Here is an 18,633-nt window from a genome sequence, read left to right on the forward strand (position 1 = left end):
AGGGGACCATATGAAGCCCCCAGCAACTGCAGCAATACTGGGGAGACTTTTACAATGGTTCACATGGCACAGATTGGGGGGTTTGACTGATGGATTGACATCTGGGTCATATCAGTAAGCACGCTAGCATGGAGATCTGGGCAACACACTAACCAATCCCAAGCACATGTTGAGGACAGGAAAGTAACAAAGGCAGGGGCATTCACACCAGGGATAGCCGAGTAAGAAACACAGGTGGAGAACGAACGGCACAGGTGTCCTGTCAGCTGCACTTGGGATGGGGGTGATGCTGCTCCACAGTCAACCAGGGTTGAGGCTAGGTTTTGCCACTTCCACTGAACTGCATGTGCACCGCCAAGGGCTGACCTGGATCCCTTCAGATCCCTCTTCACCCTTCTCATGTGCACCATATTTGCAGGCCTTCATTTCCAACAGCCAGCACCTTCGGTGTTTTTATGGAGGATTCTTTCAGGCTACTGGAGCCCACCTGGGCTTGAAGTTCCTGGGAGTTTATTTCTCCACTGTGGCCCCAGACCAATGACTAACAGGCTGGGAAGATTGTAGTCCATTCCCTTTTTTAAGGCATAACTAACACTCCTGAGCTCCCTGCAGGATCAGCTGCAACTCTCTGTGGTCCTGCCTGTGATCGGATCTCCATTGCTAGGCTTCCTCCTCTTCTTGACCTTGCATGCTCCCATCCTGACTCCCCTCTCCTTTATTAGGTTCTCAGCACAGGATCTGCTTCAGGAGAATCTGGATTAAAAACCCCCATGTGTGAGTCTTCTTGCAACTTTGCCTCTTGCTATCATTTAATTGCCACCCTTTGCTTTGGCTTCCTGCTGGGAAGCAAGCTCAGAATTTGTTTTCCCATTAGACTCACCTACAGGAAACCAGTGAGCGGCCCTGGGAACACCAGCATTGGGGTGGACACTCACATTTGCACCCTGATTTCAGAGCAGCTGTTAAAGAACACCCCCACCTAACTTCTAGAGACCTGTGAAGCTACCCCTGAGGCTGTCAGTCCTTAGAGCCCCTCTTCTTCTATGCCAGGATTCTTTTGGGGGGAGGTGAATCTTTGTGGGGACTGTCCTATGCGATTTAGAGTGTTTAGCAATATCCCTGGCCTCTCCTCACTAGATGCCAGTGGTATTCCCCTGTCCCCTCAGGTTATGATAACAGAAATGTCTCCAGACATTGCCAATTATCCCCTGGGAGGAAAATCACCCCAAGTGAGAACACTGATCACTCCTGGTCTTGAGGGCTCCCACCACATCCTCTCTCACTGTGGAGTGAAGACACACTTCCTCCTCCTCTTTTATGACTGGTTTACTAATGGTATGGGGCAGGGTAGTTTGGGATTAAAAACACAAAAGACCTTTTAGGTCCCAGTGGGACCTTCAAGTAAACCCATCAACCTTTTTGAGCTTGATTATCTCTGACTTTAGTAACTCTCATACACGAGTCATGGTAAAGCTTTCTTTTCCCTGGCTGGAGGAGCAAGTGCCGAGTAGTCTCAACTTTTGGTTTCCTTTTTCTTTGATAAGAGGTGGAGTGGTTCTCCCACCCTATTCCATAGTGATGAGGACAACTCACTGGGCTGGTCAGAGCAGGCCTCTGATACTACAGCTGGATCCCCAAGCCCACTCACTGATGCATTCCTCTCTATCCAGGAACGTGATCTGCTTAGGTTGAGGAAACAGCCATAGGAGCAGGGCAGAGGTTTTCCATCAACAAGATTTATAACACTCCTGGTGGAAAACGTGGCCCAAGCCAATGGGGTGATCTGTCGCTTCCATTCCACCTGAGATTGTGGAAAATACAGTTTGGTGGTGTCAATGGACTTATTATAGATGTGTGGGCCTCAGGAAGTTTCTTAGCTTTTCTGAGCCTCAGTTTCTTCATTTAAAAATGAGTATTGCTCGGGGCTAGTTTGCTTTTTAAATAGAATGAGATAACATATGTAAAATCACCTGATAGAAATCTATCAGTCAATAAGTAGTCGATAAATGGTAGTTACTTCTCTTCTTTATGACTTCAGTCAAGTTCTTTAATTCATCTGAACCTCAGTTTTCTTATTTGTAAAATGGTGTTGATCATCCACTTGGGTTTGTTATGGAGATGAACTGATGATTTCTGTGAAAATCTTTTGAAACTAATGCCTCTGTGTGTGTGTGTGTGTGTGTGTGTGTGTGTGTGTGTGTGTGTGTGTTGCTGATCCCAGCATCTCATGCATGCTCAGAGCCACACTCCCAGCCCCCAAAAGCTTTTCATAATTAGAAAGGTCCAAGAGGCTATGATTGAGCCCCAGCACCTTGGAGGGCCTGGCACCTGTGACCTGGTGAGCAGTGACAGGTTAGGGGTCACCTCTAGTGCCAGACTCAGGTTGTTGTGCTCATCAACCATCTCAGGGCTCCTAATGTCCTCATCTTAATATTAAATCCATTTTTGATACTTCTTGGCAAGCACAATGAAGCTGTCAATGTACCCCATCCCAAATCCAGGACCCATATCCCTGGGCTCAGAATTCAGAGACTTGGCTCTTCTGAAGACAAGAAGGATCTTTTTTTTTTTTTTTTTTGGGAATGGACACCTACCTTTATTTATCTTTATGTGGTGCTGAGGATTGAACCCAGTGCCTCACATGTGCTAGGCAAGAGCTCCACTACTAAGCCACAACCCCAGCTCGGCAAGAAGGATCTTGTAGGGTAAAATATCTTCTCTTCAATAGTTAGCAATCAGAGCTAGAGTTTTTGGAGTGCTTATGTGGTGCTGGACACTGTGTTGTGCTAAATGGCTTCCATGAATTATTTTATATGACCTTCATATAATCCTATGAAGTGGGCACTAATATTCTCATTTGTAGATGAAATATTTGAGGCTCAGAGTAGTAGCTCAAGCACTGGAGCAGGGATTTGAATGCAATAGTCCACAAAGCTGTGAAACCCTATTTTCGGGTGTTGGGTAGTTACCACTCTGGAGCTCAGATTAGGGCCAGTGCATGGGGCCCGGGGGGGGGGGGTGTAGGGAGGAATTTTTACTTTATTTTGTTAGTTTTTCTCAAAATAAGAAAGAACACTTTATCAAACAGAACTGTCCTAAGTGAGACATGGCTGGGGAGTTCTCTTTTATTGCAAATATTTAAGAATAACTGGAACAGATAACTATAAGATATACTGAAGGGGGAAATTCCGGTTTTGTTGGGGATTTGATTGTACTAGGGCTGTATATGTGACAGGGAACATAAGATTCTAGCAAACACAATAGATATGTGGAATACAGTCTGTATGGGAAAGATACCATTAGTTGGAAGGAAAAGTAGCTAAAAAAGAAAATAGGATGTAATATAATGGATCCCAGGTAGAGCCATACCTAATACAGGTTAATCAAGGTGGAAGAGATGGAGGGGTTAAGACAGGCAAAATGGGAGCTAAGGTGAGAATCCAGAAATTCCAAAGAGCCAGATAAGTGATCAGGCAAGCTGCATTTCCAACCCAGGAGATCACCATAGAGATATAGGTCTACATTAACTCTCAAGGGGTGGGCAAGATCTCTTTTGTATGCTATAATATGAAATTCAAGCTTTATTTTTTTTTACCCAAAGAGTATCCACAGAATGGCTGTTGAGAAGTAGGTTCTCAATACATTGGTAGGTTTGGGGAGCGATGACCCGTGAGGTCAAATTACAGTCGTATGTTGCACAGAGCAAGGTCCTGGCCAGGAAGCCATGCTTGAGAGAACAGTCATAGGACTTCTACCTGACTTCTCATTGACTCTTCAGTCACAGAAACAAGCAGAGTTTGTCCTCCACCACACTGTTCGAGCTGCTTTTGTTGATATTACTGATAGGTTTCATCCTACAAAACTATAACAGCAGTTGATATGGTAGCCCCACCCCAGCTTGACTTCCATTATACCCTCCTCTCCAGGTTCCTTTCTTTTTACATGAAAATGTTTCAAACACTCAAAAAGTCACAGAGAATATTTTAGGCATGTGTATGCCCCCGCAAGAAAAGATCAAACAGAAGTCATATTAAATCCCACTCCTTTGCTTCTTGTATCTCTTTCTTATGTATCTCATGATACAAGATGTATTAATATTTATCTAAAACTCTAGAAAATACAAACTCATCTATGAGAGAAAGCAGATCAGTGGTTACTTAAAGAGAGGGTGCAGAGAAGATGAGAGGAAGGGATATAAGGAAGGAGTACAAGGGAGAACTTTTAGGGATGTAATAAGTTCACTCTTAATTACAAGTCAAGTTTCATTGGTGTTCAAATATAGCAAATCATCAAATTTTGTATTTTATGTTGGTGCATTTCATATATATAAGTTCAAGCTCAGTACAGTTGTTTTAAAACTTTTATGCATTTATTTTCAAGTTCAAGTTCTTTGCATCACAGTACCTTCTTCTGAGGGTTTTAATTTCTCATTTTTTTGTCATTCATAATTTTAGCATACTTGTTGTTTCCGTTCAGAATGTTGTCCTGTTATCCTCCCTTATGGTATGTGTGCTGACTCTTGCCAACGCAAGCTGTTTTACCTTAGAGGTTTTGTTATTTTTGTTTGTGAGCTTATCTTTTGTAGATCTTATCATTTTATTTATTTATTTATTTATATTTTGTAGCAGTTCTATATAATTTGGGACGTGGAACTGCAGAGAGTTTATATCTTGCTTCTGCCCGGTTTTCTAAGTCATGACAAGCTAACGTTTTGGCTTAGGACTTCCTCAAGTAGCAGAGTTTATAAATATGGATTCCAAACACATGTGGGACACATGTCTGAGGTTTTAATCTATCGGGGGAGATGATTTATCCCACCAAAGTCTCAGCAGAAGTTGGTTGAATTCCTTGAACATTTCTTTTTGCATATGTTTCCTTGATGGCAGGAGGTAATTAGAGATCCATTGCCCCCAGACCTTGGGTGTCATAGAAGATGCCTTTTGAAATGGGGTAGTGTGCTCTCTTTAGACCTCTCTCTCCGAAGCTGTCCTGGGATACATAAGGAAGTCCGCTGTACATGTGTGGCGGCTCTCTGACCTCTGTCCTCAACCCCTGACCGTTTGTGTCTCTCACCCTTGGTCTCTCTGAGGCCCAGCGACAGTTGCCCTTCCCCCACTCTGGCTACCCCAGGGCCTTTCCAATGAATCCCTATTTTTTTTTCTAAGTTGGTTCAAGTTTGATTTTGATAACCTGCCACCAAAAGAATCCTCATAATATATCTTTTGCTATAGTTTCTAAAGGGTTATAATCTGAGGGTCATGCTTTTTGTCTTTATTGAGACTAATAACCTTGACCCTATAGGTGAAGGCACAAGGGGACTCATCTAAGAGGAGCTGGGGACTGTGGAGGCAGGGAAGTGAGGCTGAAACAAGAGGAGACCAGCTCTGATAGTGGCTATACCTGCAGCCCAAAGGATCCAGCATCAGGATCAAAGTCACCCAGTATCACATCCGGGGGTGCCTCTCATTCTTGAGAGAAGCTGTCTGGTGCATTGGAAAAAGCAGTGATTTGGGACAAGTACGAGAGGCCAAATCTGCTAAGGGTGTCATCTGGGGCAACATGCTTGGCATCTCTGAACCTCAGAGTGCTCCCTAAGAAATGTTGATAATCATTTCTCCAACCAAAGCCATAGGCCATTTCTGCTCCATATGTGCCCTTGAAGGTTTTTTGTTTTTTTTTAATGAAAACTCATTGGATCTCTTTATGATTTGTTATAACTCTTTGAAGTGCACTTGGGTTCTTAAACTTAGGCCCTTGCTGTTCATTGATGAATTTGTCTTGCATATCACCTTCGTCTCTTTCCAATCCTTGATGCCTTAATTCAGAGTCCCAGATCTCAACCTCCAAAACCAGTCCTGCAATCCCTCATATCCAGCCTAGGAGAGAGGTTTCAGACAGTATGGAGGCCAACTTTATTTATTGTTGTGGGGCTTTGATTAAGCAATACATATAAAACAGCGACTGTGTGGTAGAGACCCAAGGTGGTTATCACTTTCCATTTTCTTCTCACTATAGAAAGAGCCTCCAGCCCTACATTGCAAATCCAGATGTGGTTTCCTCATTGCTGCTTCTTACTTGGATGGTAGCCTTGCAAAGTGCTGTTGGGCTGCTGGAATGGTGGAGGATTATTTTCAGTGGAGAGGAATTTAATCTCATTATTACCAGTAGTCCAGTTGGGGCTGATGGCCTATTAGGATTTCAGGCCTATCAACAAGATAAGGTACATCCTTTCCCAGAGACGTATGATTGCTACTGCAAAATTATTTTTAGGAAGCTTCTTTTTCTGTCCAGAACATTCACCTGAAAATAGCTCTGAGCATTGTGGAGGCAGCTCCTTGCAGAGAACTGAACTGAAAGCCCAAGTCTGAAGACTCATGGAGCAGATTTTATCTCCACTTTTGGATTTTGTACTAATACAAAACACATTGATAACAAATAGCTGCTATAAGAAGCTTGAGGGTGATCCAAATTCAATTCCCTCTTTGCCTTTTATCCAGGAATACTCCAAGTATCATGCTCTTGGAGGCAAGAGGAAACAATGACTATGTTCCCCCTCCCAGATGACAGGGGATCTTTCTATTGCATTCATATCAGAAGAGTTTTCCTTTTCCTTCCTTGCCAGCAGAGTGCTAATTCTGTTCAGGCAGAGAGTGGTGTAAACCAAACTGGCAAAACTATTCCCTTTTTCTCATGATTGGTTTAGAGTGGGCATGGGAACCAGGGAGTCAAGGCTGACAGAGGAGAAGGAAGGAGAAGCTACTAGAGGTTTTGCAGGGTGAGGGATACAAAAAGAGAGAATCACAAGCAGGAAACCCTCTCCCACCACCTCTCCGCTCTTGGCCTTAGGACCAGAGCACAAGGATGTGAAGCAGGAAGCACCTTGCCACCATAGGACCAGAGCCCGTGGAAATAAAGCCAGGACACTGAAGAGACAAAGTGGAAGTCTGGGTCCCTTGTGACCTGATGAACTGCAAAGACAAACTTTATACTACTTACTGCTGCACTTCTTTAAAATTAAAGAACAAAAATCCTAGTGGCTGGGGAGTTTTTTGTTTTTGTTTTTTGTTTTTTTTTTTTCCTATTTGCAGTTGAAATCAATCCTAACAAAGGCATACCCATGGGTTTCTTTCTGGTATCTTTTCTCCCCATCTCCCTTAGTAAACAAAACCCTCCCCCTGCCCCAGTTTTCATCTGGGCATTCAACCACTTGGAAAAAGGTTTGTTTCTCATAGTCCCTTACAACTAAGTGTGTTCATCTGGCTAACAAGATGTGAGCATATGTGTCAGGTGACAGCTGCTGGGGAACCTTAAAAACTGGCGCAAACACTTGGTCCCTTCTGCTTCCTCCATTTGTTCATCCAACTGCCTATCATGAGAAAGTGATGGCTGGAACTTCAACCACCATCTTGGACTGTGAAGAGGATGGTTTCCTCCTAGGGAGAAGAATGGTAAGGTAAGAGTACCAGGGCCCCTGGGCCTTAGAATGCCTTCTTCCAGATCCTTACATAAGAGACAAAGAGGTTTCTGTCATGTTCAAACTATTATTATTTTGATCTCTGTTAATATAGCTATACCTAATTCCAGCTGATACATTGGATAAGCAGCTACCAAGGATACCCTATGACCATTTTGGGCCCTTATGCTCTGGGGTCAACAGCAATCCTCTAGCTTCAAGAAGGAAAGGGGATTAGTTGACATTAAGGAAAGGAGCATATTTTTAAACTTTCCCCCCAATTTCCTAAAACAAGTTTTTAAATCAAACCAACAGTTTGTCCCCAGCAGGAATCAATGCTATAGAAAGAGCAGGCAGTATGGAAGAGGAAGAGAAAGACTCAAAGAGAAACCTAAAGAGAATTCTGGCTAAAGGGAGAGAGTAAAGAGAGAAAGCCTGAGAGAATAGAAAAAGCAAGATGGTAAACTGAAATTGGAAAGCTCAATGATTTCTCTCCTGTCCCTTCCTTCAAAGCTCTGGGATTTGAACTGGGACATGAGTTGGGGGATTTCCAGGTATCTAAGAATCCAAGAACCCAAGGAAACATCATACAGGGTGCCAGGGAATGTGGAAAGAACTGGGTACAAACTCAGAGGGCACCTGACCCAAGAGGATGGGACTAAGAAAGATGCACATCTTCATCCAAATATGTGAGTGAAGGACTGCTATATTTTGGAGTGAGTTTGTCAGCATTCATGTGTGATTACTGTTCTCATATCTTGGATGAGGAAGTAGGGCTGGATTCCATTTCATCCGTATTAACCAAGCATCTATAGTTTGCTTTAGGTGAAGGGACAGCAAACTTTCCCTGCAAAGAGCCAGAGAGTAAATATTTTAGGCTTTGTGGGCAAGTGGTCTCCATTGCAGCTACTAAATTCTGCAGTCGTAGCAAGAAAGCCATTCATAATGGAAACAAATGGGTATGACTGTGTCTCAATAAAACTTTATTTATAAGAATAGGCAGTGGGATGAATTTGAACCACTGTCCAGCTATAATTTGATAATCCCTGTTTTAGATGCCAAGCGCTGTGTTAGCTACTCTAAAACTTGGTCATCTATCATGCTTTCGCAATATGCCTGACATTGTCCTAGATGTTTCCAAACACTGTCTGACATTATTCTAATTAGAATCCCATAAGTTTTGTGAATGAGGACACTGGCATTTGGAGATAGTACAAAACATAGTCTTAGGCTCACAGCGAGTAACGGTACTGGATGTGGACCCAGACCTGCGTCTCTGGAGTCTGCACCCACATGGACACATCGCTCTGAGAGATGGGTTTCTGTTAATGCAAATTTTCTTCCAACCACTGTGTGTGTGTCGTGCTTGGGAGACTGTCCACAAGCCCACCTGACCACATCTCAGACATTCCCCAAAGACCAGAAGAGAGGAACATGCCAGCAAATCGCATGAAATGAGGCAATGACACAAACATTGTCTCATTTAATACGTTTCCTGCAGACAGAACAGTCAGCTTCAAATGGTGGGTGGGAAAGGAAAGGAGAGACAATTGGAGGAAAAAAGAGAGGCACGAGGCTCTGAGGAATTCCATAGCAGAGGAGCCTAATTATAGTGTCTCCTCTCCCTGGCCTGAGAACCCAGTGGAGAGGAAGTTAAAAATACCAAGCCAGTCGATAGGGACCTACTATGGGCCATCAGGGTATGAAGGGTTTCCTTTCTAGATCTTCCTTAGTCCCTGATATTGGTACCAGGACCCCCTTTTTCAAGAGTGCCAGAGGCTCAGAGAGGTAGGTAGATTGCACAAGGCCACCCAGACCGTGGGGGACAAAGTGGAGAACTGAAGGACATCTGTCTCACTCCAAATCCAGGCCCTCTCCCCTGATCCATGGCTTTCGAGAATCACTCTTCCAAGTGGAAAAGCACCAGAGCTTCTCGGGGAGTGGCTTGTCCCATAGGTCACACCTCAGAGATCCCAGTATGTGCATGTACAAGTCTTGGTTCTCTCTGCTCCTTTCTTTTGGGGATAGCAGCAAAATATGCAGGAACTGGGAGGGCACCAGCCTTGAAGAGGAGCTGCATTCAATTCGTACCCTTCACAAAGAACCATGTGACTGTGCTTCAAAAAGCAGGGTTTCAGCCCCTCTTTAAAAAAAAGAGAGAGAGAGAGAATAATCTAGACCCATCTCACAAGGTGAGTACTTGACTCCTATGATGAGGGAGCTCAGGATTCATTGGTGAATCTTAAAGTACATTGAATAGCAGTGACATTTTGGGAAGGAGTGGGTTGAAGCATGAGCCTCTGGTGTCCAGCAGATGTCCCGGTCCTGCTGGTACTAACATCTGGCCTAAGGAAAGTCACTGACCTCACCAGGGTTTGATTTTCTTCTCTGTAAAATGGAGCAAATACCAGAAACTGCCCCATAGGGTTCTACAGAAGACTCGATGGGAAAACCTAGATAAATCTCCTTAGATGTAGCTATTACGACATTAGGATTATGTTGGTTATACATGGGCTCACCTGTTGAGTTAATAAAGGAAGGACTGAAGGAAAGCCTCTCAGGGCTGCCGGACGGCAGTCCTTCCTGATGCAGCCTGACCTGCGTGGGCTCCTTGGGCTGCTCAGGTGGACTGAGGAGAGTCGGGGTTTGGGAGTTGGGTGGGCTGAGACTCTCAGGGGAACAAATAGCAAACAGCTCTCATTTAAACTTTACTTATTAATTTTAAGTTCATTTGCTCATTTATCCTGCAACGACTTCCTGGTTGCTTTTTCTATAGCAGGTACTGCTAAGCTGTGGGGATGCAGGGGCCAACAGGAGAGATGCGGTCCTTCTCCTCACCAGCTCCTGTCCAGTGGGAGAGCCAAACACCAGGTAAGGACATACTCACGAATCATGGTGTTCACAAGGAGAGCAAACACCGGGTGAAGAACATGGGGGGTCTCATCTTTCCACTGAGCCACCAGGAAGGGCCTCTGGCAAAGTCTGAGGAGGTGGCGCTAAACCCAGACTGGCCAGATAAGGAGACAGTACTGAAAAAGGCAGGGTGGGGGGTGGAATTCCAGGCACGGGGTTGCCAGTGTGAAGACCCTAAAGGGCAGAAGAACTTGGTTCTGCAGAGGAATTGGAGGGGCTGGGAGGCCATAAGTAGAGAAAGACCGTTTGTGGTGAGGTGATGGGGTCGGGCTGTACCCTGCAGGGCCTTGCTGGTTCCCTTAGAGTTTAGTGGCTGATCTGATTCCGCTCTGGAGGGTTTTGAGCCCAGGAATGAAGATCTTCTCTGTGATCTGGGAAGGCCACCCTGGCTGCTCTGTGAGAGTGGAGTGCAAGTGGGAAGCCCAGGAAGGCACGTGACTTCAGTGATTCAGGCAGGAGGTGACGAGGTGAGGACCAGGAAGAAGGCCTTGGGGAGGACAAGAAGCAGATAGATTTGGGACCATCGTGGGGATATAGTAATGGGAGAATGTAGGAGTGAGAAGGTGACAGCTGCTCAGAGGCCATGTCCATCGTCCAGCATCCGGTGAGAGGAATGAGTTACGGGTTTCTTTTTAAACCAATTAGGTTTGAGAGTGTGACGTATCCAACTGGGTGATATCAACTGATGAGTCTAGAGCATGGGAGGGAGATCCGGTCTGGAACCACACCTCTCAGGATTGTCAGCATTTGCATGCTATTTAAAACCACAAACCAGGTCCAGGTCCAGGGCTCTCATTCTCTGTGAGGCTGACTGGCTGAGAATCTAGACAGCACCCAGTTCCCTGATAGCCCTGTGTCCCTGGCACTGGTCTGCAGTGGGCTCCCATACAGCAGATCTCCTCCTCTTCTCCACAGCATCTTATGGAGGCAGGGACTGTACAAGGCGACTGGCACCAGACCAGCACTAGGATACCTTCCTTCTTAGAAAGGGCGCAGGCCCTGAGTGCTGTCCCTGAGGCCTAGGGACCGGGTAGAATCACACACCAGAGGGCATGTGGGCTGAATGCACAGTGCAGCATTGGAGCCACCTAGGTACATTTTCTGGCCCCGCTGCCTCCTAGATCCTTGTAACTCAGCTCAGAAAGTCTTTCCATCTCTGGGAGAGCTTTAGTCTCCCTCGTCCAGCTTTCTTTTCCTGACTTTAGCACTGCATGCACAGTGACTTTAACAAATACTCAACTCAGTGTTTCTAATTTTAGCTGAACATCCACCTAATCAGTTCACTGTCTTTCTTCTAGAAGTTGGTGAAACAGAGGTATCAGAACCAAGATCTCCTTTTGGACACAGTCGATATTTCTCCCAGTTGCATATATATCTGCCATATATCATCTCTGGCATGCCAGGATTGAGGTATCAATGCCTCTTCTCAGGAGAGAGAAGGCAGGTTAAGAGAGGCTATAGGTAACCAGGTAGTAAGAATTTGCTGCAGGGCCCTGAAAACAGCATTTGGCTAAAGCCCAGACAACCAAAGTTCAATGCCAGCTTCCTCCCAGTATTAGTTATGTGGCATAGGGCGTGCCACTGAGCCTCTCTGTGTCTTGGTTACTGCGTCTGTAAATACTGATAATTTCAGGGCTGCCATAAGATTGCAGGGAATACAGGAAAGTGCTCTGTCCGCAGTAAATAGAATTACAAATGCAACATATCATTTCCTGTGCACAACACTCAGCAATTTGTGTGATGAGAGTCTCTTACATTTCTGCTTCTCCTGGTTGCTTTAGATGGCAACTGTCCTGAGGGCTGGATCAGACAAGAGCAGCAGCTGCCAGAGGCTGTCGGGAGGCCCAGGGTTGCCGTGCTGCTTCTGTCCGATGACATCTCATGTCATTGTGCTTTTGTGCTTTCAAGGAAAAGCAGCAGACTTTTCCTTTCTTTCTCTCGATTCATGTGGTGACATCCAATGGTGCATATTCTGTGGAACAGGCAGCTATTAGGATTGTTAAGTTGTCAGAGTAGGGAGAGAGGAGGCAGGGGACAGAGAACGAGAGAGAATTCACAGTTTATGTGAATGCTCTTATCTTGTCTTGTGTTTCTTTGCCTAAACACATACACAAGGAAAACAGCCTACTTTGTTCTTATCTACGCTCCCTGTGGGCTCATATGGGCAGACTCTACTGGAGAAGGAGGTGGCCACAGCCCCCAGGGTATACACTACCAGTGCTGCTCACCTGCTCCTTCAAGCTGAAGTGAGAACAACGCATCCACTCATGCATGAGGATCTGGGAGTTCACGGTTTGTCTGCCCTTTTGGCCTGCAAGAGCTGGGCGGAAGCCTCCTGGACATTTGTGTTGTCTCTCTCCATTTCTCTGGTTTTCCTCTGGCCCAGTTTCCTGTTCACCTCTGTCCTTGGCTGTCTGGTAGGCCTGACTCATAGGAAACCACAGCCAAGTCACCTGGTGGTCTGAGTCACTGACCCTTGGAGCATCTCTCTTGAACAATAATAAGAGCAAAAGTAAGTGCCTAAGTTAAGTACGGCATTTTGCAATGTGTTTCAGCTAGGAATTGTTTTAAATGGTGAGTTCTGGGAATTCCCCACTTGTGTCAGATGACTTATCTTTGGCAACTCTCACACAAGCAAATCGTTTTGTCTCCTAGCAACTGGCTTCCCTCCTCCTTTCTCTAATCCCTCCCTCCTTTTGTCCCAGGCACTACATTAGGTCCTGAGCATAGAAATGAAGACAGCATGACCCTCAACAGGCCCCCGATGACATGCATGATGGTCCAGTAAACCTGTGTGTACAAGTGGGACAAGTTCGCTGGTAAAGGGGCAGCAGAGGGTAGTGCCAAATTCAGCTGCAGGATTGTCTTGGACACTGGGAATGTGTGCAGGTCCAAGAGACCTTCCAGGCAGGATCAGATCATTCTTGGCTACTTTCCTTTCCGATCAACCAAAATGCTCTCTTAAATGGTGACTTTCACTGGGGCCATTTTTAAAGCTGCAAATTCCTTCCAGACACATAGGAGTGCTTCCCAAAACGAAGCACATGAACAAAGGGATAGGTCAGAAGAAAAATTGAGGAGGGTGGTCCTTTTCGTAAAGCCCCTGCACCAATCAGAGGAGGTTAAAAATTCCATGCCAATGTCCTGTGGACTAGACTGTGGTGAGTGAATGATAGCTAGTCGGGGAGCAGCACCCTAGGCACAGTAGCTTCAGATGGGACAATGTGCTCGCAGCTGGTCCTTTGGGCACCCTGTGACACGTGCTCAGCGCAGCTATGATTTTCATCAGAGCTCTGGTAGAAAGTTCCTCGTGGGCTCACATGACAATGTCCTCCTCAAACATGAAGAAAATCTCCCATGTTTCTGCCTCAGAGCCATCTCTAAAGCCTCAGACAGATCTCAAGCAAGCACAGGCTGCCAGTATAAGGAGGTGACATCCCGGCAGCCACCTTTAACCAGTGCACAATGAAAACCAGTAGACAAACATCTGGCCTCTCATCTTTTGGATGGAACATTCTAGAAGGCCATCTGTACACTGGCCAAAGGTCCTAACAGAATTGAGCCGGGCTGTCCACAGCCACGACGGCCACTCTTCATTCACATTGGTGGTTTCTCCTCCTTCCCTGTCTCACTCTGCCCCTGTCCCTTCACCTCTGCTTCCTGAGATCTCCCCCAAATCCACATGCACCAAGTCCTGTTCCTGGGCTCTGATTTTGAGGGAGTTCAGACCAAGACAGGGATATTCTTAACATTTAAGGATTTGATATGGAAGGAATTTGAAAGTCTGCTCGTAGCCTCCTTAACCCCCCCCCCATCTCTTATCTTCTGGAATTGCCATTTATACCTAAACAGGATGAAAAGAAAGTTCCAAAATGGCTTTGAAAACCCTCTGACCCAGAGGAAATGGCTGTCATCAAGTCAGGCCTTGGTAATACCGAAAGCTCAGAAGGTCTGGGGTGGGGGGTGGGGGCATTGACAGGGTAACTCAATTTAGCATGTGAGAAGGAATTCTGGTTAAACTCAGGGGAAAGCTACTGCACCACGTCATTCTTTCCTTCTCTTTGAAAAACAAACAAAACAACACAATTCCAGGGGAATTGACGGCTGAGAAAAGATTGGGATAGTGAGGCTATATGTGCACCTAAAACAAAACAAAAAAAAGTTCTTGTAAATATTTTTACATTATTAAAAAGCACATTAAATTAAGATCATAACAGTGGAACTTTATACTTTAAAAATTAAAAGTTAATAGACACTTTTTTTCATGTCTCTAATGTCAAGATAACATGTATCTTTACATTATGTAGTGATGGGGTGAGTATGAAGAGGAAGATATTTTGGGAAGAGGCATTCTGGAGACCCCATTCATCCTCTGGGTAACTTCTGAAATTCTTCCAGTTGTAGAAAGTGAATATTCTACAGATGGAAAGAGATCCGGGTATTTGGTAAGGTGTGGGAACTCCCTCACCAATATTTCAGGGCACTCCCAATTTCTTTTAAGTTGACTCTCCACATTGTCAGGCCAGCTAGCAGGTGGAGCATGCTGTGTGTGCTACAAACTGGGACAGAGCGCTACATTAATCACACACTGTGTAGCTCAAGCATAGCACCGTGGTTCCATCAAGGGGGGAAGAGTGTCCACAGTTTAATAGATGAGGAAATTGAGCTCTTTGAAGCATGCAATGTGATCAGGTTTGATTGTAAATCCTTGAAAGGCTTTTTGTATAGATATATTCACATCTTTGGGGGAAAAAAACTTGTCGGACCCCATGAATACTTTTGTGGTTTAAAAAAAATGTGATCATTTAAAAATTTTGGGATAAAGGCTGCTAAAAAACTAGCTATAACTAACTTTGTGTTTGGGAAGAGGAAGTTTATTCTCAGGGAGAAAATAATTCAAGGCTCTTTGGTTATAAATAAGCTCCCCTGGCCCATTTTTTGTTTTTGTGTTCTTTAAATCAAAAAAGGAGGGCTGGGTTGTGGCTCAGTGGTAGAGTGCTGGCCTAGCATGTATGAGGTCCTGGGTTTGATTCTCAGCACTGCAAATAAATAAAAAAAGGTTCATTGACAACTAAAAAATGAAACAAACAATAAAAAAAAAAAATAAAGGAGAAATTGCTCTACTTAGATCATTTAACATTAGGCATTTTGGATTTTCCCTAAGCAATCTCAGTAGTCAGTGGGTGCCAGCTGGTGAATTGTACCCAAAGCAAGAATGGTCACTTTTATTACTATTGCAAATACCATGTTCACCAATTCCCTCTTGTTATCCTCAAACCTTCAGTACATCCTGTTACTCATAGAGCAATATATCAGTGACGTATTGGGAAATGAAAGAAAGTAAAAAGTTTTGCTGATGTCTATGTCAAAGCAATGCCAAGAGAGTACAGTAAGCCACAGAAACAGAGCTGAGAAGTCATGAAGAAAAATACAGAAGGAATTTAGAATAAGAGGTCATATCTACAGTCTCTATTTAAAAAATATTCAGGAAGGTGCTTAGTTTCTTGCAGAACTAGTCTAAAGGAGATTTCAGTTTTGCTTGCTTTTTTTTCTGGATAATATAAAATATTGAGACAGTTCAGAAAGGTTACAAAGGGAACATGAGGCAGTAACATGTTAAAGTAGACTAGGAAGAAAGAAAGAGAGAGAGAGAGAAAACTACAAACCAACATCCCTGATAAGCACCAATATAATAATCCTGAATTTCCAATAAAATACTCATAAGCCAAATTCAATCGCAAACTAAAAATAAATATACCATGGCCAAGTACTATTCATCCTGGATATGCAAGGATGGCTGGACATATGCAAATCAGTCAATGAATCAGTCAGTGTGATACTCTATATTAACAGAATGAAAGATAAAAATTAAGATCTACAAAGCACACCAGTATTTCGATAGATGCAAAAAAAAAAAAAAAAAAAAAAGCACTTGACAAAATGGTATAGCAAATGGCAGGATCTCCTTTAAAAGGCCAAATGATCTTCCACTGTGTTTATGTATAACATATAGATGTTACACATATTTATACACATACACACACACATATACACAAACTCTCATATACAGTAACAAAGGATCACATAATGTATGATTTCATTTACGGGAAATGATCTAGACTAGGCAAATCTATAGAAACAGAAAGTAGATAGTGATTGCTTAGGACTGAGGATGGTAAATTGGGGACTAATGGCTAAGGAATTCAGTTTTTTTTTTTTTAAGATAAGGAAAGTGTTCTAAAGTTGTAGTGGTGATGGTGCACAACTCTGTGGACATATTAAAAGTGAATTGTACACTTTAAAAGGGTAGGTTGTGTGGTATGTAAGATATGTCTCATTCCATCTGTTTAAATTTTGTCTTGTTCCATCTAAGAGACATTTGGCACTATGACAAAAAAGATAATATTTTTGTTATGGAGTTTAAAAAGGAAAGAAAGAAGAAGGTAAAGCAGATAAACCTAAGAAAGGTATTTAAAGTGGTATGCTGAAAAAAAATGCTTTAGATAAATTAAAATGAAATCCTAAAAAACGTTTGAGGAAACCACAGAAAGGTAGAGAAATAAAAACAATAAAAAATCAGAGAGAATAAACAGAAAACAAAAATAAAAAGACAGATGTAAGCCTTAAATATCAATAATTACATTAAATGTAAATGAACATATGCACCAATTAAAATATATTGGTAAAGTAGATTTTTTAAAAATTAGTGAATAGGTGCTATCTATAAGAAACTCACTTCAAATATGGTAGTACAGGCAGGTTGAAAGTAAAAGATGAAAACAGATACTATGTAAACATTAATCAAAATAAATCAAGGGTGGGTACATTAATGTCAGAAAAAGTAGACTTCAGAACACAGAAAATCAGTATGGACAAAGAAGGACATTGCATAATGATAACAGCCCATTCACTAAGAAAAAAAGTGCCAATTTTAAATGTGTATGCATCAAGCAACTGAACTATAAAGTATGTGAAGCAGAATTGAAAGAACTAAAAGGGGAAATAGATAAATCTGCAATTATAGTTGAGACTTCAAAACCCCTCTTTCAACAAAGACAGAATAGCTAGACAGAAAACAGGAAAGATAGAGAACTCAACACTAACATCATCCAGCTGGAATTAATTGACATTTATAAAAACTTTACCCAACAACAGAAGGCACTTTCTACACAAGTGCCCAAGGAACACACACCAAGAGAGACCATATCATGGGTCATAAAACGGACCTCAACAAAATTTTAAAAATTTAAATTATGCAGAGTTGTTTTTTTTAATCTGACCTCATGGAAACCATATTACCACTCAATAACAAAAATAATAGGAAAATATCCAAACACTTAGAAATTAAACAACAAACTTCTAAATCCATAGATCAAAGAGGAAGTCTCAAGGAAAATAAAAAATGCATTGAACTAAATGAAAACAAAAATGCTTGATATAAAAATTTGCAACTACAGCTATGCTGGGAGGTAAATTGACAGCATTAAATGCTTACACTAGAAAAGTCTTGAGATCAATAATTTAAGCTCCCACATCAAGAAATGAAAAAGAAGAGCAAAATAAGCCTAAAGCAAGCAAAAGGAAGGAAGGAAATAATAAAGAGAAGACCAAAAATCAATGAAATTGAAAGTAGGAAAGCAATAGAGAAAAATCAATGGAACAAAAATTTAGTTCTTTGAAAAGATCAATGACATTGACTACCTTCTAGCAATACTAACAGAGAATAAAAGGGAGAAGACACAAGTCACTAATATCAGGAATGAAATAAGCAGTAACACTACAGACCCTGCAGAATTTAAAAGAGTAACAAGAGACTACTATGAATAAATCCATGCACAGCAGTTTCATGACTTAGATGAAATGGTGCATGGCTTTGAAAAATACAAACCATTAGAATTCACCCAATATGAAGCAGAGTATTTGAATGACCCGATTAATTACAAAATTGAACTCATATTAAAAACTCCTGAAGAAGAAATCCCCATGCCCAGATTGATTCTCTGGAGGATGATGCCAAATGTTTAAAGAATTAACACTGATTCACCACTATCTTCTTTCAGAAAAAAAAAAAAAGGCAAAACCACTTCCCAACTAATTTTGTGAAGACAATATCACCCTGACACCAAAACTAGACAAAGATAATACCAAAGGAAGGAAAGTAAGGACCTTCAACATAGATGCAAAATTCTGAAACAAAATGGTAGCAAATATAATTCAGCAACATATAACAAGAATTATACAACATTATCATGTGGAGTTTATTCTAG

At 42.8% G+C, this 18,633-nt stretch overlaps 1 long non-coding RNA gene across 1 annotated transcript; it reads right to left on the minus strand.

The window, feature by feature from the left end:
• Window positions 1-4,488: 4,488 nt before the first annotated feature.
• On the minus strand, window positions 4,489-12,909 carry LOC144375035 (uncharacterized). Its single transcript, XR_013434341.1, has 2 exons — window positions 12,595-12,909; window positions 4,489-12,338 (listed from the first exon to the last, which is right to left on the minus strand). It is a non-coding gene; the product is annotated as an uncharacterized LOC144375035 (long non-coding RNA).
• Between the last annotated feature and the right edge of the window lie 5,724 nt (window positions 12,910-18,633).

The sequence above is a fragment of the Ictidomys tridecemlineatus genome, chromosome 2, assembly GCF_052094955.1.
Source record: "Ictidomys tridecemlineatus isolate mIctTri1 chromosome 2, mIctTri1.hap1, whole genome shotgun sequence".
In the NCBI taxonomy this organism is placed as follows: Eukaryota; Metazoa; Chordata; class Mammalia; order Rodentia; family Sciuridae; genus Ictidomys; species Ictidomys tridecemlineatus.